The sequence below is a fragment of the Heteronotia binoei genome, chromosome 18 (assembly GCF_032191835.1).
Source record: "Heteronotia binoei isolate CCM8104 ecotype False Entrance Well chromosome 18, APGP_CSIRO_Hbin_v1, whole genome shotgun sequence".
NCBI classification, from domain to species: Eukaryota; Metazoa; Chordata; class Lepidosauria; order Squamata; family Gekkonidae; genus Heteronotia; species Heteronotia binoei.
In genome coordinates, this window is record NC_083240.1 from 11034340 (window position 1) to 11053867 (window position 19528).

Below are 19528 nucleotides of genomic sequence, written 5' to 3' on the forward strand. Positions count from 1 at the left end.
AAAGGGCACTGGAGGAACAGGGGGCTATAAATCGCCCCACCACCCTAGCTCCAACACAAGTCAGGGACACACGGACGACTGCACTGAGATTCTCGGATCTAAGAATTCTGGGGCTATGCCCTTTTTGTCCTGCAGCCTGCCCTCAGTCAGGCCTAAATAACTGAATTCGCTCACATGCTCCCGGTGTTACCCTTGCTTCTCTCTTTCTTCCCTTTGGCACATGAAGCTGCCTTATTCAAAGTCAGACCATCTATCTCAGCGTTCTCGACTCTGCGGGCAGCTCTCCTGGGGCCACTGTCAGAAAGCAGGTGTTTTCTCAAAGCTCACTCATATATATCCCATAATCTAAGGGAGCAAGAGACAGAACCAATCGTTTTCAGCATGCCAAACATGTACTATGCTGCTTGCTGTCCTATGTTAACGTCACCCTCTTTCCCTTCCAAAAATTTTCTTTACACTGTATGTTGTTCAGAGCAGAGCCCGGTCTTTCTGCACACTTTTCATCTGTAAAATCCTGCCACACTTTGATGCACCATTCAGAACATTAAGGCACATGGCCAGTTGTTAAAGGGACAAAGTACAAATCACAGCGCTATGGGGTGCGTGGATGTTATTACAGCTCTGGCGCGCACACACAAAAATCCTGAGCAGGGTGACACATAAATCCGACTGGATTCAGTTCACAGTAAGCGTGCCTCAGACCAGACTGTAAGAAGCTCGGCGGTTTGCTCCCAACGTTCGGTTACACCTTTGGCATGACGAAGAAACGGAATCAAAGATGGTATTGTGCAAATAGGCTAGATGTTCGATTGGTTTCATGGGGGCATTGTGGATTGACAAAAACAAGCCCCCACCCTAACGGTTTCCACCCAGCTGATGCACAACTTAGGGTTACAGGTGTGATGAAACCAAAAGTGTCCTCTAAACCCCATCAAGGGCCTAGACCAGTGTTCCCTCTAAGCTGAGTTAGCTCACAGATTGTTAGCTTCCAGCTCACAGGTTTTTGCCTCAGCTCAGGAAGGATGACCTCAGAGCACACTAATTTATGCAGTAAGAACATAAGAACGTAAGAGAAGCCATGTTAGATCAGGCCAATGGCCCATCCAGTCCAACATTGTGTGTCACACAGCGGCCAAATATATATACACACACACACACACACTGTGGATAATAGCCACTGATGGACCTGTGTTCCATATTTTTATCTAAACCCCTCTTGAAGGTGGCTATGCTTGTGGCTGCCACCACCTCCTGTGGCAGTGAATTCCACATGTTAATCACCCTTTGGGTGAAGAAGTACTTCCTTTTATCCATTTTAACCTGTCTGCTCAGCAATTTCATCAAATGCCCACGAGTTCTTGTATTGTGAGAAAGGGAGAAAAGTACTTCTTTCTCTACTTTCTCCATCCCATGCATTATCTTGTAAACCTCTATCATGTCACCCCTCAGTCGACGTTTCTCCAAGCTAAAGAGCCCTAAGCGTTTCAACCTTTCTTCATAGGGAAGGTGTTCCAGCCCTTTAATCATTCTAGTTGCCCTTTTCTGAACTTTCTCCAATGCTATAATATCCTTTTTGAGGTGCGGCGACCAGAACTGCACACAGTACTCCAAATGAGACCGCACCATCGATTTACACAGGGGCATTATGATACTGGCTGTAGCTCACAACTTTAATGCCAGGAGCTCACAAGGTAGAATTTTTGCTCACAAGGCTCTGCAGCTTAGAGGGAACATTGGCTTAGACCCCAATGATGGAGAACTACTGCACGTACAGGGCATCCTCATCTCCCTACATGCACTTGCAGCTCAAGTTATCCTGTCAGTCGACCATTTCATTTTCAGGTTTGCAGTGAGGTTCAAAACCCAATTTGGTGGCCAACTCTAGTTAGCACGAGTATCAGTGCAGAAATCTTAATACGATGGGTGGTGGAGGAAAGGTGGGCAGTACTATATGTACAACAGGCAGGGGCGCTGTGTTCTGTACCAAAACATTACAGCCCCTATGTGAATCTTTACTGATTAAGGGACAGGAAACGTTGGCTTGTGTTCAGTGAACTCTCAGCAGGGTGAAGCTCACTGAATAGGACTTTACTGCCCCCACCTGCTCACCAATTCCTGTCCCAAATCCTTCTCCCTAGGGACAGGGGCCCCTCCCAAAGAGGATCAGGGGCCAACTGGGGGTCTGCAGTAGGAAGAAATCAGCTAAAAGCACCCTTCTGTCAACAGAGGAGGGCTTCTGTCAGGAGGAGGAGAAAGAAGAGATTGGATTTATACCCCGACCTTCAGTTGGGAGTCTCAGAGCGGTTTTCCATTTCCTTCCCTTGCTCTCCCCACAACAGACACTCTGTGAAGTAGGTTGGGCTGACAGAGCTCTGACAGACACTGCTCTTGAGAGAACGGCTCTGACAGAGTTATGACTGACCCAAGGTGACTCCAACAGCTGCATGTGGGGGAATCAAACTCAGTTCTCCCAGATAAGAGGCTGCACACAACCACTACACCAAACTGGCTCTGGAGAATGCGGGCAAACGGGTTGCTTACCTGTTAACTGAGGGTCTTCAAGCGGTCATCTGTGCAGTCACACACTTGGGTTTAAGCCTGCGTGTGAACAAACCCAACCTCAGAGAATATCAGAGCTAGCCTCTAACATTTCCAGTGCACTTTCCCCAAGCTCTGGGCAGCAGGTATCAATGGTGCGTGCCTGGAGGTGAGGAGAAAGCACCCTCTGGCTGTTTCTTCTGACTGCTGCCGGTAAGTCCTGTCAACTTAAAGATAAGTGATCGAGAGATGCCAGCAGTGGGGAAGGGTGGGCAGGCATGTGTGATGCACCAATGATCACTCGAAGGTTTTCAGTCACAGGTAACCAACCTCTTTATCTTCTTCGTGGTCTCTGTGCAGTCCCACACTTGGGTTTAAGCCTGAGCATGAATCTGACCTCAGAGATTCATTTTTGGCGTGCTTTTTCCCGCACTCTGGGGATCAGGCATCAACTGCGCATGCCTGGAGCTTAAGAGAAAGCACTCTCCCACTCAGTTCTTCTTTGACTGCCGTGTCATCCACACCTCGCCGCGCTCTTTCCTCCTGAGCTTCCTCAGACGTTCCATCTTCAACTGTCTTCTCACCTCTTTATTTTTGACGTTCTTCGATTTTTGTTCTTATAAAAAAGGTAAAGGTAGTCCCCTGTGCAAGCACCAGTCATTTTCGACTCTGGGGTGATGTTGCTTTCACAACGTTTTCACAGCAGACTTTTTACGGGGTGGTTTGCCATTGCCTTCCTCAGTCATCTGCACTTTCCTCCCCAGCAAGCTGGGTACTCATTTGACCGACCTCGGAAGGATGGAAGGTTGAGTCAACCTGGAGCTGGCTACCTGAACCAGCTTCCACTGGGATCGAACTCGGGTCATGAGCAGAGGGCTCTGACTGCAGTACTGCAGCTTTACCACTCTGCGCCACGGGGCTCTTATTTTCTTCTTATAACCCACCCCCCCCCCCCCCAAAAAAAAGTGCCAAAAACGTCAAGAGGCTAGTTCTCCAAGGTCGGGTTTGTGCACAGGCTTAAACCCAAGTGTGGAACTGCACAGAGACCACGAAGAAGATCAAGCTGCTATGTCTTCATGAGGGAGACCATCATATTCACAAGGAGGTTGCCAAAACAGCCTCCCGTTGGGGAGTCGTCCTCGTCTCAGCTGTAACAATTGCAGCTCCTCTGCATGTGGTCATAACGGACGCTCATCTTTATTCCCCACATCATGTCTTCCGCAACCACAGAGAATATTGTGCCAATCCCACATGGTGGATGGAGGTTATAGTTCACAGCTCGGCACAGAGCACTTGTCATTCTAAGACTTTCTGGCAACCCCCTCCCATGGCAGCCACAACGCAAGTCCCAATACTGGGATGCCATTTCACGCAATACGTGGTAGTAAACTCAGGTCTGACTGCTCACACAAAAAGCTACTGTCACCCTGATCTGGATAACCCAGGCAAGCCTGATCTTGTCACATCTTGGAAGCTACGCAGGGGTCAAATCTGACAAGTGATTGAATGGGAGGTCTCCCTGGAATATCAGAGCCAGGAGAACGGAGCAGGCTTTATTCAGCCACCTCTCCGAATACCCTCCAGGCCCCAGGAAGGGGTCAGTCACCAGAGGTCACCATGACTTGCAGGTGCACATACACTCACATGCGTACACACACACACAATACAACCCCCTCCCAAATTAAAAAAAGAAGCTGGTATCCAAGTCCAGATCCTTGAATGTACGTATAACGAAATTTCGGTGAGGTTGTTTCATTCACACTTCTACATGCCAAGAGAACCAATGGAGCTTCAGATCAACGGCCTGCGAAACTCAGTTATTTTCTACTCTGAGGACTAAGGGCAAGGTCTCAGGTATGTGTGTGTGTAGGGGGGAGGAGGTCTTTGATAACACCTGCTAGTTTAGAACATTCAACCAGGGCTGCCGAGGCCTGAACCCAAGACCGTTTACCCCAAACCACAGACCAAACTTAAATCCTTAGATGTGTACCTCCATGTGTGAAGAGGCTCTTAATAGCCATAAAGAGCACTTCTAGACGTCTCCAAGTCCCTATTCCAGCATCCTTTGGGATGCCTTCCTTCCCCACCTTTTACAAGTCCTCTCTGGAATGGATGATAGGGCTGGTACAATCCTTCTCCGGGCACAACTACCCTCGCTATTCCCCTATTGGCTCAAGGACTCTTGTGAATTTTCAGACAGTTGTATTTGGTGGGGGAAGGATGGTTAGTTAATTGCTTCTTTTGTCAAAATGATTAACCTAAAAATTTGATTCTCCACAACTTATAATTAGGTGTCAGAACAGGGTCATGGGTTTCAGAGAATGGAATAATTCCCTACCCCAGAACTATGGCTATTCCAGAGAAGGAAAGAGTTTGGCGCCCCTGACCAAGACAGCCCAGGCTAGCCCAATCTTGTCAGATCTCAGAAGCTAAGCAGGTTTGGCCCTGGTTAGTATTTGCATGAGAGACCACTAAGGAAAGTCCAGGGTTGCTCTGCAGAGGCAGGCAATGGCAAACCACCTCGAAATGTCTCTCTCCTTGAAAACCCTAAAGGGTCACTGTAAGTTAGCTGTAACATGATGGCAAAAGGAGGGGGGCGGCAAACAGTGAGAAAATAGGGCTGCCAACCCCCAGGTGGGGGCAGGGGATCCCCCAGTTTGGAGGCCCTCCTCCTGCTTCAGGGTCATTAGAAAGCAGGGGGAGGGGAGGGAAATGTCAGCTGGTAACCCCATTATTCCCTATGGAGATTTATTCCCATAGAGAATAATGGAGAATTGATCCACGGGTATCTGGGGCTCTGGGAGAGCTGTGTTTTGAGGTAGAGGCACCAGATTTTCAGTATAGCATCTAGGGCCTCTCCCCAAAGTACCCTCCAAGTTTCAAAAAGATTGGACCAGGGGGTCCAATTCTATGAGCCCCCAAAGAAGGTGCCCCCAATCTTCATGATTTCCTATGGAAGGAAGGCATTTCAAAGGTGCGCGGTCCCTTTCAATATGATGGCCGGAACTCCCTTTGGAATTCAATTGTGCTTGTCTCAACCTTTCTCCTGGCTCCACCCCCAAAGTCCCCAGATATTAATTGAATTGGACTTGGCAACCCTATGAGAAAACCATATGTCACAAGTTGTAAGTTTTGTCAGATGGTCCACTCTGGATAGAACTGGCTGATGACTCTCGAATTTAGAAATAAGTTCTTCCATAGAACCATATGGGTCTCAGCGCTCTGTTTTGAAACCATGGGCACGCTTATCATTAAATGTGGCCCAGTTTCCATAATTTGGTTTTACAGCTTTCTGGCTAAAAAACAGAGCGCTGAATTCTGCATCTAAATTCTAAACAGTCCCGGTTTTCTCTTTTTAAAAGCAGCTTCTTGCCTTTAAAAGAGCCTAAACACAGAAATTGGAGAGGTCAGGTGACTTCTAGTGTTCTCCAGTATTTGGTAATGGTTTCAGAGGCCCACACTGGCCTGCAGTAGGACAGTCACATTCAAGTCCAGGAAAACCTTACAGCTTTTGAGAGTCAAAGCTTCATATCTAATTAAGGGAGTTCTGTCTCTCAAAAGTTTATACTTTGAAAATCTGTTGGTCTCTAATATGTATCTGGACTTGAATCTAGCTGTTCAGCACTGCTCCTTAAACACACAATCCCTTTGTGGATGATGAAAACACGGTAAGTAAATGTTCCTCATATCGATAAAGCTGTTAAGAGATCCCACCTTTAATCAGTTTTATCAGGTCTATCAGCTTCCATTTTAGTTGACTGACCTGGCTGAGAGGCAGGCTATTTTAACGGAAGAACACTACAAATAAAGGCTTGTCTTTTTCTTTTCTTTTTTTTAAAGCTCTTTCACTTCCGGCGTTTTACTATCCTAGAAGATTTTAAGAGCAAGTCGAGCTGGCCTCTCAGGAGCAGCGTTTATTTGATTCACCGAAATATCCCTCAGTGTTTCAGAAAGTCACTTATATCGAAGTTTCGGTAATGTGAACATTTATTGGGATTTTAAATAGATTTCCGCAGCATAGGTGGCGGCCGCGACTGGCACAAAATACAGGGCAAGCGTACCCTTCCCAAACTTAACACATATTAGAGGTGTACCTCCATCTTTGGAGGTACCCTTGGGGGTGGATCCAGGAGAGGGTGGGGTTTGGGGAAGAGAGGGGCCACAGCATGGTACAATGCCACACCCAAGCCATGTTCTCCAGGGGAGTTGATCTCTGTAATCTGGAGATTAGCTGTACACAGGGCTTTTTTTGAGCAGGAGCGCACAGGAACACATTTCCGGCTGGCTTGGCATCAGGCTGTGCGGCCTAATATGCCAATGAGCTCCTGCTGGGCTTTTTCTACAAAAAAAAAGCCCTGGTGGTAAAAGTGGGAGATATCCAGGTCCCACCAGGGAGGGACGGTGGCTCAGTGGTAGAGCACCTGCTTGGTAAGCAGAAGGTCCCAGGTTCAATCCCCGGCATCTCCAACTCAAAAGGGTCCAGGCAAGTAGGCGTGGAAAACCTCAGCTTGGGACCCTGGAGAGCCGCCGCCAGTCTGAGTAGACAATACTTTGATGGACCGAGGGTCTGATTCAGTATAAGGCATCTTCATATATGTTCATGTGTATACCTGGAGGCTGGCAACCTTAAGCGAGGCCAGATTATGTCTATGAGAGATCACTGCATAAACGCATCATTCAGGCTCATGGGGCTGCTAAATTCAAATCAGAGCTGTGTCCCTTCTTGACTTTATAACAAAGGGGGGGATTCTTGGGGGCTCAGTTCCTTGTGACAATCAAGCAACTTAGGAGACCCATAAAAGAGTTTCTTCCAGGAGTGTTGCGAGACCAACATGGACTGTGCTGCAGGGTGGGGATTAGACGTTTATAATCCTTGCTGGCTCTAGGGGCAGAGTTGGCCAAAAATCCAATTCTGAAAGGCTGTACCACCCCCCAGCCTGGCTCCGAGACTGTCCCACCATCTCTTCAGCAGTCTCAACATCAAACAACGCCTGAGAGTGCTCCAGACCCTTGGTTTTCAAACTGTACACCAGGAAAGCTGGAGGACTCCTGGGAATCATGGTGCAACAGCAAGCCTTTTTTTTTTGGCAAAAGACACCTTGGCCCACCAGTTCTTTGACAGTCACCAGAAAGGGGACCGGCTGTCTTCTGGTTTATGCAAGCATTCATCCAGCCCAAGGGTCCCTAACCTTGCTGAACCTGCACAGACTTTCAAAATTCTGACACAGAGGATGGCGGGCACAGTGACAAAATGGCTGCCCCAGGAGGTGAAGCAGCCATATAATGCCAAGCTTATATATAAACTCTAATCCAAGGGTGTCAAACGTGCAGCCCGGGGGCCAAATCAGGCCCCCAAGCAACTGGCTGTCATCTGCTTCCTTCTCCCTCTCTTTTGCTTCCTTCTTCTAACAGCTTGCTTTGCAAGGCTTGCTCAATCACAAAGCAGAGCTACAGAGCAAAGCTTCTATTTTCTCCATTGGCTGAGGCTCTTCCCTTGGGGAGGGAAGTGGGGAGGGATAGCTTGCTTTGCCAGGTTCTCTCAATCACACAGCAGCGCTACTGAGCCAAGTCTGTCTTCCTTCTATTGGCTGAGGCTCCTCTCCTCTTGATACTCTGGGGAAGGAAGGAAAGAGCTAGAGATTCCTTTGCCCAGTTCCCTGGATCTCATGGGAGAAAATACAAAGAAAGCACCTTTAAGACCAACAAGTGCTAATGTTTTCAGCATTTTAAAAAATATATATATATATCTGATTGTGTTTATCTGTGTCCTTTATAAAGTTTATATCTCTGCTACCTAATCTTAAATTGGTACACATATGGACCAGCCAAACATGGCCCGGCTCACCAAGGTCTCATTTATGTCAGATCCGGCCTTCATAACTAATAAGTATGACACTCCTGCTCTAATCAATGTGGGTTTTTTGTAGAAAAAGCCCAGCAGGAGTTCATTTGCATATTAGGCCACACACCCTGGCCTGGGAGCATGTGGCTGTGACATGGCAGGTCGGGCCAGCTGGAACCCTGGCCAGCCCAGGTGGAACTCCGCTCCTGTGAGCTCCGGCAGGAAAAAAAAAAAAAAAAAGCACTGACTCTAATAGTACTTCTTCAACGTTCCAGGAGGAAGCTCAGTTTAACAGGGTGCCTTTTAACATGCACAGCCAATCAGAACAGCCGGACAAAAGGCCCACCTGCTTTCTAAAAGGATTTAGTGGGCACCATGTTGGGGAACCCTGGTCTACTCCACCTAAAGTCCATCTCCACAGACTGCTCCCAAAGCCTCCGTGCAGTGGTTCACAGGCATAAATGAAAGAGATAGCAATGGCGGAGATGTCAATGTGGAAAGCAATCCACAAAGGAGGAGCGCTTAAACACGATCGCCCCAGAGACACCAGCTATGCAAACGTCAAGCTGCTCACAAAGCCTCCTGCACCGTAGCCCAGAGGACCAATGGGGGTGTGTGGAAGGTTTTCTACCGTTTGTATGTTTTAACTATGGACTTGTGTGCCGCCTTGAGCCCTGAGAAGAGACAGGATATAAATATTTTCATAAATGAAATGTGCACCACCACCTCCCTCCTTCCCCCACAAGGCCAGTTTTTAACTGCGGGGGAGGGGGAATACAGTCACACATGAAGCTGCCTTCTACCGAATCCGACCCTAGGCCCATCAAAGTCAAAACTGCCTGTTCAGACTGGAAGGGACTTTCCAGGGTCTCAGGTAGAGGCCTTCCACATCACCTCCCGCCTGGTCCCTTTAACCGAAGATGCCAGAGATTGAACGAGGGACCTTCGGCACGCCAAGCAGATGCTCTGCCGCTGAGCCAGACTCCTAAGTGTCCCACTCTGACTTACAATGCCTGCGTATGTTGCGGGCAGCAGACTGCTTAAGACCCCACCATCCACTGGGAGGCATGTTTCCCCTTGGAGCCTCTATTTGCCCTAGGGGGATTCAGGTGGTCAATAGCACGGGGCCAAATGGAAACAGGGATTAAGGATCTTCCAGGAGATCCCAGACTTCTCTCTCTGTGCGTAAAATGCCGTCAAGTCACTGCCATTCCATGGGGGTTTTGAAGACGAGCGAGCAGAGGTGGTTTGGCCATTGCCTTCCTCTGCAAAGACTTCCTTGGTGGTCTCCCATCCACGCCGCTGAGTTTCTGAGATCTGATGAGATCCAGCTATGCTAGACTATTCCCCATCCCGTCCCTGCCTCATCACAGCACCAGCGGCACAGTCATTAGGCTGCAGAAACGGAGTCCATGTACCACCGCTAGAGTTTTCCCTTTACTTTACCTGATTCTGACCCTAGAAAGCTACTGTACTGTAAGGTGGGGGAGCAATGGGGGCTGACGAAGAAGGGAGAGGTTCTTTTTGTATTTGTAACATGCTGCAAGTCGCCTGGAGGGCCATGTCGTTGAAAAGTGGCAAGTAAATCTTACAAGAGCCTTGCCTGGATCAAGCCAGCTGTTCACCCAGTACATCATCTTAAAAACGTAAGAGTCCTGCCAGATGAGACCAGTGATCCATCTGGTCCAGCATCCTGTCATCTCTCACTGTACCCAACTAGTTCCTCTGGAGGTCCAGCAGCAGGGCAGAGAGGCCAAGGCCTTCCCCTGGTCTTGCCTTTTGGCATTGGGGTGTCCCTGAACTTCAGTCACCATGGCTAGTAGCCACTGAAAGACCCATCTTCTTTCAAAGATGCCAATTCCTAGCCCTGACCTGGATACTCCAGGCAAGCCCGATCTTGTCAGATCTTGGAAGCTAAGCGGGGCTGACTCTGGCAAGTACTTGGATGGGAGACCTCTTTGGAATACCAGGGCCAGGAGGGCAGGGGCAGGCTTTATGCAGCCACCTCTCTGAATATCCTCCAGACCCCCAGTAGAAGTCAGCCACCAGAGGTCACCATGACCTCCAAGTGCACATCCATACACACACACACACAACACAAAGCTGTCTCTTCCTGTGGCCATCACTCCATCTTCTGGCAACATCCATCTAGGGTTGCCAACCTTCAGGAATTACAACTGAACTCTAGGCTTCAGAGATCCGTTCCCTTGGGGGGGGGAGAATGGCTTTGGAGGGTGAACTCTAGGGCTGAAGTCCCTCCCCAGGGTCCATCCCCAAATCTCCAGGAATCTCCCAACCAGGAATTGGTAACCCTGTTTCCAGAGGGACACCTAGACACACTTATGTAGCTGATAGGGATTAAGCATAATGGAGCCCTCTTGCTGTAACCCCTCTCCAAATCTAACTAAGGTCAGATCACACTCTGTTTTTGCTGGTTAGTGTGCAAGCCTGAACTATAGTGACACATGTACACTAAGCCAGAGCACCATAAGCGACCTCTCCGGATCAGACCAATGGTCCATCTAGTCCTCGTTTCCCAGAGCGACTGTCTACGTATTTCTGGGAAAATCTACAAGCAAGGGGCCAAGCCTTCCCCTCCCTCTACCCTCCACGACTGGCTTCACCGGTATGGTGACTTCCCAACAAGGAGGTTATTGTCGCCGATAGCACAAACAGATCTACGCTCAATGAATCTGTTTCAACAGTTTTGCAAAGCTCTCAGCCGGGAACCATCACCACGACGCGTTGTGGTGGTGGATCTTGTGACAGTGGAAACATTACAACACAGCCTACAGCCTGCTCCCCACCTACACACCCAAGCGGAGGCACTGTTCTCTCTCTCTCTCGGCAGCTAAGCTTCATAGCGAGCTTAGCAAGTGTTCTGGCAAAGACTGGAGGCTCTAGCATCTGCTGCGTGTGAAAAGCATGGGAGGGAGGGGGCTCATTTTTCATATCGAATGCCAAAATGTCTAATGCCTGCTCAGTCTACGGCTTCACACCTACATGATTTGTGTCGCAAGGCACAAGGCAGGAGGCACTGGGGTGGGTAGGCGGTGCGCTTCAGAAAAAAATTCAGGAGTTCAGCCAGCCACACCTACTGAATTGTGTTTGCCTCAACTGTGTTTTGAGTATCGTAGGAAGCTTAAGTCTTTAAGTGACTGGCAAATTCTCGAGGTGGGAAGCCATATGGGTGTGTCATCGGCACGCCAAAGCCCCACAGGGTGCACAAGAGGTTGAGATCCAGGGTCACTACTTTACAGAGTCTACTCTGAAGTTGCAGAGGCAGGCAATGGCAAACCACATCTGAATATATCTGGTCATGGAAGTAGCCATGAACTTGATACTTTCCACCATCACTCTAAAGTTACTAGCTACTAGCTACAGGGCATGACCTGGATGGGACCAGGTTAGCCTGATCTCCTCAGTTCTCGGAAGTTAAGCAGGGTTGGCCCTGATTAATATTTGGTTGGGAGACTACCAAGGAACACCAGAGTCGCTATGTAGAGGCAGGTAGTGACAATCCACTTCTGAACATCTCTTATTTTGTAAACCCCACAAGGTTGCCATAAGTTGGCTACAACCTGACGGCACTTTCCATCAACACTACCTACAGAGTTCCAAGGTGTAGTTGGAAAGTTACGAACTATGTAAGAGTTATATCAGGGATGTCGAACTCGTGAGAGCCAGATCTGACATAAATGGGACCTTGTTGGGCCGGCACATATTGGGTTGGGCCGAGCCATGTTGGGCAGGGCCATGTGTGTACCTATTTAAGATTAAAAGTAGCAAAGATATAAATTTCATAAAGAGCACAAACACAAATACATTTTTTTAAAAAACTTAAAACATGCTTAAAACGTTAGCACTCGTTGGTCTTAAAGGTGCTTTCTTTGTATATCTCCCATGGGATCCAGGGAACTGGGCAAAGGAAGCTCTGACTCTTTCCTTCCTTCCCCACGGGACTGGGAGGGGGGAGGAGCCTCAGTCAATAGAAGGAAGAGAGGTTTGGCTCAGTAGTTCTGCTGTGCGATTGAGAGAGCCTGGCAAAGCAAGCTATTCCTCCCACCATCCTCCCCTCAGCCAATGGAGAAAATAAAGGTTTTGCTCTGTAGCTCCTGTGCAGTTGAGCAAGCCTTGCAAAGCAAGCTGTTATGCAGAAGGAAGCAAGATATAGGGAGAAGGAAGCAGATAACTAGTTGCTCAGAGGCTCGATAGGAGCTCTCCGGAGGCCTGATTCAGCCCCCAAACTGCATGTTTGACACCCCTGAGTTAAATGGTAGGTATTTGGATTGGGAAGCAGGGAGAGAACATGCCAAAGGCCCATTTCCAACACTGATGTGAAGTATATCTAGTTTGGTGATGAAGAGGCAGGAATATAAGGTACAAGGAACACGAGAGTTGCTATGCAGATGTAGCAACAGACTGTAGGGGAAACTGGGTACGTGAATCAGTTGAACGTAACAATTCTGGCTGTATACCACAAACAGCCACCAAACTGGAATTAAAACTGGCCAACTTGAATTATGGACCAAATGTCTGCTTCTTCCTTCCATTCCCTTCTCTTAAAGAAAAAAGAAAATAGCAGGAGCGATCCACCTTAATTTGAGTGTGCAACCCAAATGAAGAACAATGGACTGCAGAAGTAATGCTTTGTATTTGTGGACTTCGCACCACTTTGCTTTCAAGACCCTCCCACACACCAAGAAGGAAGTTCAAGGGGGGATGGGTGGGAGTTTCTTAAAACAAATACAAAAGGCACAATCACAAACGATTCCTATGCTATAAGAGGGAAAAACTGAAGGAGCCTAAAGAAGCCAAGGCAGTTCCAAGAACAGCTTTCTAAAGACTTGAAAAATAAAAAAAAGACTTAAGAAACGGAAGGAGGAGCTTATAACCAAGGATGAATATAAGCAAATAACCAGTGCTTGTAGAGAGAGAGAGAGAAAAAAAAAAGTTAGGAAAGCTAAAGCTCAGTAAAACAAAAAGGTTTCTTTTATATTCAGACTAAAAAAAAGCAAGGACATGGTAGGCCCCTTTCAGGGACAGGAAAATGAAATTGTAACAGGTGATGAAGAGAGGGCAGAACTACTCAATGTCTACTTTTCCTCGGACTTCTCTTGTGAGGGAAACGGTACTCAGCAGGGCAAAAACAGAACATATGATGAAGGAAGTTGCAGCCTAGGATCGGCATAGGGATAGTACATAAACACCTAGTTTCTTTAACTGACACGAAGTCCTTGGGGCCAGACAAATTGGATCCAAGAGCACTAAAAGAACTTGTGGATGTAATTTCTGAGCCTCTATTATTTTTGAGAATTCTTGGAGAACAGGTGAAGTGCAGGAAGACTGGAGGCTGGGCAATCTTCAAGAAGGGGAGAAAGGAGGATCTGAGCAACTACCCACCTGTCAGCTTGATGATGTCTATACATAGAAAAGTTTTTAAATCATCAGTCCTTGAGCATTTATAAAAGACAGCTGTGATTACTAAGAGCCAGCATGGGCTTCTCAAGAACAAGTCATGTCAGACTAACCTTATCTCTTTTTTTGAGGAAGTTACTACCTTGCTGGATCAGGGAAATGCTGCACATACTTTATCTTGATTTCAGTACTGATAAGGTTACACATAATATTCGTGTTAAGTTGGTAAAATGTGGTTTGGGTCCTATTATTGTTAGGTGGATCTGTAATTGGTTGACAGATCGCACTCAAAGAGTGGTTGTGAATGGTTCCTAATCCTCTTGGAGAGGAGTGACAAGCAGAGCACCTCAACGATTGGTCCTAGGACCTGTTTTGTCCAACATCTTTATAAATTATTTAGATGAAGCAATAGAAGGAATGTTTAATTCAATTTGCAGATGATACTAAATTGGGAGGGGTTGCAAATATAGTAGACGGCAAAGTCAAGATACAGAATGATCTTTGACAGGCTGGAAAACTGGGCTAAAATTAAATGAATTTCAACAGGGATAAATGTAAAGTTTTGCACTTAGGTGGGAAAAATCAAATGCATAATTATAGGATGGGGGATACTTGCCTTAGCAGTAGTATGTGCAAAAAGGATCTAGAGGTCTTAGTAGACCATACTCTGAACATGAGTCAGCAGTGTGATATGGTAACTAAAAAGGAAAGCACAATTTCAGGCTGCGTCAACAGTAGCGTCCAGATCACACAAAGCGACAGTGTCGCTTTACACTGCTCTGGTTATACCTCACCTAGAGTATTATGGTCAGTTTTGGGCACCACAATTTAAGTATATAGTCAAGCTGGAATGTGTCCAGAGGTCTGGAGACGAAGTCTTTTGAGGAAAGGCTGAAGGAGCTGGGTATCTTTAGCCTGGAGAGATGACTGAGAGGTGGTATGATCACCATCTTCAAGTACTTGAAGGGCTGTCATATAGAGGATGCTGCAGAATTTTTTGTTGTCCCAGAAGATCAGACCAGAACCAACAGGTTGAAATTAAATCAAAAGAGTTTTCAGCTGAAAATTAGGAAGAACTTCCTGACAGAGTGGTTCCTCAGTGGAACAAGCTTCCTCGGGAGGTGGTGGGTTCTCTGCAGATTTTTAAACAGAGGCTAGACGGCCATCTGACAGCAATGCCGATTCTGTGAACTTATGCAGATCATGAGAGGGAGGGCAGGAATGGTTGCATCAGTGCTTAGTTCTCACAGCCCTTCTTACACGCCCAGGGAAATGCTGATCACCACTTTGGGGTCAGTCATCAATTTTTCTCCAGGCCAGTATGACCAGGGATTCTGGAGGTGGGTTTTTTTGCCATCGTATAGGTATGGAACAGGATAGGAAGGTATCTGTGAATTTTCTGCATTGTGCAGGGGGCTGGATGACTAGATGACCCTGGAGGTCCCTTCCAATACTATAATTCTATTATTAAACATCTCTCCGTGAACCCTGGAAAGCCTTTGTCAAGGGAAGCTCAGGCCACACAAAAACTATAGACCAGCAAGTCCATCTAGTCCAACATCTGTCTACACCAAGTCAGGCTATCAGTCCCTTTCCCATCTTGCCCTGACCTACTAGCCATAGGGATTCATGCAGCAGTCACCTCCAGGACAGACTACCGCAACTTACTCTACACAGGGCTATCCTTGAGAATGACCTGGAAACCTCCATCTGGCTCACAATGCAGCTATGTGGGTACTTACAGGTACCCCTATTAGAGCACATATCTAACCGGTGTTGTTCCCTTTTAACCTTTAAAGCACTACATAGTATGGGACCAACATATCTGTGGGACTGCCTCTCCTGACATAACCCCTCCCCCAAGAGCACTACGCTCTTTTAATAACAACACACTGATGATTCTGCGACCAAGGAGTATTCATTCATCTGGCCTCAGTTACAGACAGAGTCTTTTCAGTGGTGGCTCCAGCTTGGCGGAATGCGTTTCCAGCTGAGACCTGGGTCTTGTGGAATTTGGTACAATTCTGCAGGGCCTATAAGACATACGGGTCAGGTCAGGAGAACTCCCATCCATACAGATCCATTACCTCTCCCTCCCTGGGCCAGCAGTATAGAAACTGTATGGGAAATTGTATTGTTGATTTTTTTTTCATTTATATATTTTAAATTTATATGTTTTTTATTATATGCTGGAATCTGCTAAACCCTACATTAGTGGGGGGAGAACAGGATATAAATAACAACAACAACAATAATCCTGCCTCAAGCAGTGGCTTACCAGTTCTTCTGGAGGCCCAATGGCAGGGCATAGAGGCTGAGACACACCCCTCCAAGTCATCTCTTTTCTAAACTGAGCAGACTCTTCAGTCATGGATCGGTTATGTAACAACAACAGAAAAGCCCTGGTGGATCAGACCAGTGGTCCATCTAGGCGAGCATCCTGTCTCACATAGTGGACAACCAGTTCCTCTGGACAGCCAACAGGGAAGAGAGGCTGAGACCTTCATTAAACATCAGAAGAGACCTGCTGGGTCAGATCAGTGGTCCATCCAGTCCAGCATCTTGTCTCTCAGTGGCCAACTAGCTCCTCTGTACGGCCAACAGAAGGGCAGAGAGGTGGAGGCCTTCATAAGATCAAAAGAGCCCTACTAGATCAGCCAAGTGGTCCATCTAGTCCAGCATCCTGTCTGAAGAGTGGCCAACCAGTTCCTCTGGATGGCCAACAACAGGGGATAAAAACCAGTGCCTTCATAAGAACATGAGGAGCCCTACTGGATCAGACCAGTGGTCCATCTAATCCAGCATCTTATCTCACACAGTGGCTAGCTAGTTCCTCTGGAGAGCTAGTTACAGGGCAGAGAGACAGAGCCCTGATATGTTAAACTGTATTTTAAATTTAATCATGTATTTTACGTTTATATGGACTGAAGAGATTCTAATTTAAAAAAAATTAAAACTAGGCTGAAACACAATTAAACGAGGGTTGCCAGCCTCCAGGCAGGGCCTGGAGGTCTCCCAGAATTACAACTGATCTCCAGATGGTAAGGATCAGTTCCCTTGGAGAAAATGGCTGCTTCGGAGAATGGGCTGTATCGCTTTATACTCTGCTGTGGCCCTACCTCTCCCCAAATTCCACCCTCGAACCTCCAGGAATTGCCCAACCCAGAGCTGGCAACCCTAAAGGTACCCCTGAATTAACTCAATCAAGATTTCTGCACACTCTCTAGCAAAGGCAACTTCACTAAACTGGCTCAAACCATGGCAAAACAAACTCCACTCGACCCTAACGCCAGGCCTTTCTGTTTCCAAGAGCATAAACTTGGTTGACGTGTTTAGGCTGGTGCTTAAACCTCTACAGAACACACACACACACACACACACACACACACTGACACAAAGCTCTCCTAGAATAAAGGACCAAGCCTTTTAAATATTTTCTAGTGCTGTGCACCAAAAATGAACGGAAATTGTAGGACTACAGAGTTGGAAGGAGCCATAGAGGCCATCTAGTCCTACCCTCTTGCTCAACGTAGGAGCAGCCTAAAGCATCCCTGACCAGTGTTCAGCTACTGCTTGAACACTACCAGAGAAGGGGGACTCAGCGCCTCTCTAGGCAGTCGATTCCATTGCTGCATTACACTTTTGCCGTAAAAAGAAAAAATCCTAGTATCTAGATGGTATCTTTCTGCCTATAACTTAAAACTTTTTATTGAGAGTCCTATTCTTTGTGGCCTGGGAAATACATGTCCTTTTGTTTTACCTAGACTTGCAGCAACAGCAATTAATAGGCAACTTTTATTACCTTTCACTGCTATCCAGACCAAACGGTCTTCCAATCTATTACACTATTTTGCCATTTGATCCTAGCTTTGTATCAGTTTACACTCTTAACCCACCAACTACTTGTATTTCAGCCCACCGTATCCTATCCCCTGGTCTGAAGGAAGCATGCATGCACACAAAAGCTCACATTTTGTTGGTTTTAAAAGTGACACTTGACTCCTACTTTGTTCTATTGCCTTTCAAACACTTAAGCAAAGCAACTTTGGACTGCACACCTGGAGTTCTCTGCTCATGGCAAGGCGGACACAATGCTAAGGGCATAAATCCTTTTTGAGTTGCCTCTGTGGATACAACTAAGCTTCACTTTTTGTTTTCTTTTGCCGTCAAGTCACAGTTGACTTATGGCGACCGCTGGTGGGGTTTTCAAAGCAAGAGACAGACAGGGGAGGTTTGCCATCTGCATCACAGCTCTGGTATTCTTTGGTGGTCTCCCATGCAGATACTAAGATCAACCTGGCTTCTGAGATCCAACAAGATTTTGGGCTAGTCTACAGACATTTCTCACAGTCTGCCCCCCCCCCCCCCCCCCGCTGCCTATGCTTCTGTTCTTTTTGTCTCCCTCATCAATGAAATTTAGAATAGGTTTGTTGGGAGTAGAGACTTGGGTGCCTTTGTTGTCGGTGTCAACGTCCACACTTGTAACAACCATTTCCCAAAATGTCTGATCCCAGTCTGGTGTTAACCAAAGCCTGTTCACACATGAAGTGGTAGAACTGACAGCTTCTGTTTTCATGCTGCCAGCAGATCCCAATTTGGAAAGGCTCCTTAAGCCAGCAAACCAAGAAAGTGCAGGTTTATCCCAGTTATGCTTTCATGGGAGTTTCACATGAGATTCCACCAACTTCAGTCTGAGGTGGCACAGTTAAGATTCCCTTTACTTATGGGGGAAGGTTTGCATTTTTTGCAATGAGAGGTCAAGTCTTCCTTCCAGCTCCGAGATAAAACATGCACGCTTCTCTCCTATGTAAATATGAGGGCCATGGGCACATTTGTTTGCAGAATGCAGGAAGCTCAAAATGTATGCCAGCTCTCCATCCACACATACCTCGCCAATCATAAGGGCAGCTGTTTTGCTGGATTTAAAAAATAAAGGATTTTATGCAAAACAGCAGATTAAAGTCAGCAGGAGGGGCATCAGTTCTTGGTCTGGAGAGGGGAAAAAAAATCAGTTTGCACTTCAGGTCGAGGTCCTTTGCAGATTTAAGATCCCCAAGGTCAGCACCAGTCTGACTGTGGCAAGAAAATGCAGCCAAAGTGAGGTGCATGCCGTTCAAAGAACAGGCCAATCAGCTCCTGCCATTGGAGAGATCAAGGCACTTGCTTTCAGGAGGACATTGTAAGGGCTCCAGCCATTTGGCATCCAGGCTGAAATCAACTTGCTGGTAAGAACATAAGCAGAGAAGCCATGTTGGATCAGGCCAATGGCCCATCCAGTTCAGTACTACGTCACACTGTGGCAAAAAAAAACAAAAAACAGGTGCCATCAGGAGGTCCAGTAGTGGGGCCAGGACACTAGAAGCCCTCTCTGTTGCTCCCTCATGGATCAAGGATGCAGAGCATCACTCGCCCCAGACAGAGTTCCACCAATACGTTGTGGCTAATAGCCACTGAGGGACCTCTGCTCCATGTTTATCCAATTCCCTCTTGAAGCCATCTATGCATGTAGCTGTCACCACCTCCCGTGGCAGGTGAAATGAAAAAACCCAGGAGGCATTCAGCATGAGACGGAACTGCTGATACCATCGGCGCTGCACTGTGCTCAGCTAGGAACTATGTATTCACAAAGATCACCTGGCAAAGTGTTGTCTTTTGGATGCGGCTCCTGTCTCCTTTATGTGAAAACACCACACCCGCTACTACTGCCAAAAAGTAGCTTGTACATTGCTG

At 47.1% G+C, this 19528-nt stretch overlaps 1 protein-coding gene across 1 annotated transcript in view; it reads right to left on the reverse strand.

Moving 5' to 3' along the window:
• The window catches only part of SSU72 (SSU72 homolog, RNA polymerase II CTD phosphatase), a 78184-nt gene that overhangs the window by 12405 nt on the left and 46251 nt on the right, over window positions 1–19528 (reverse strand). The gene's annotated exons all lie outside the window — the stretch shown is intronic.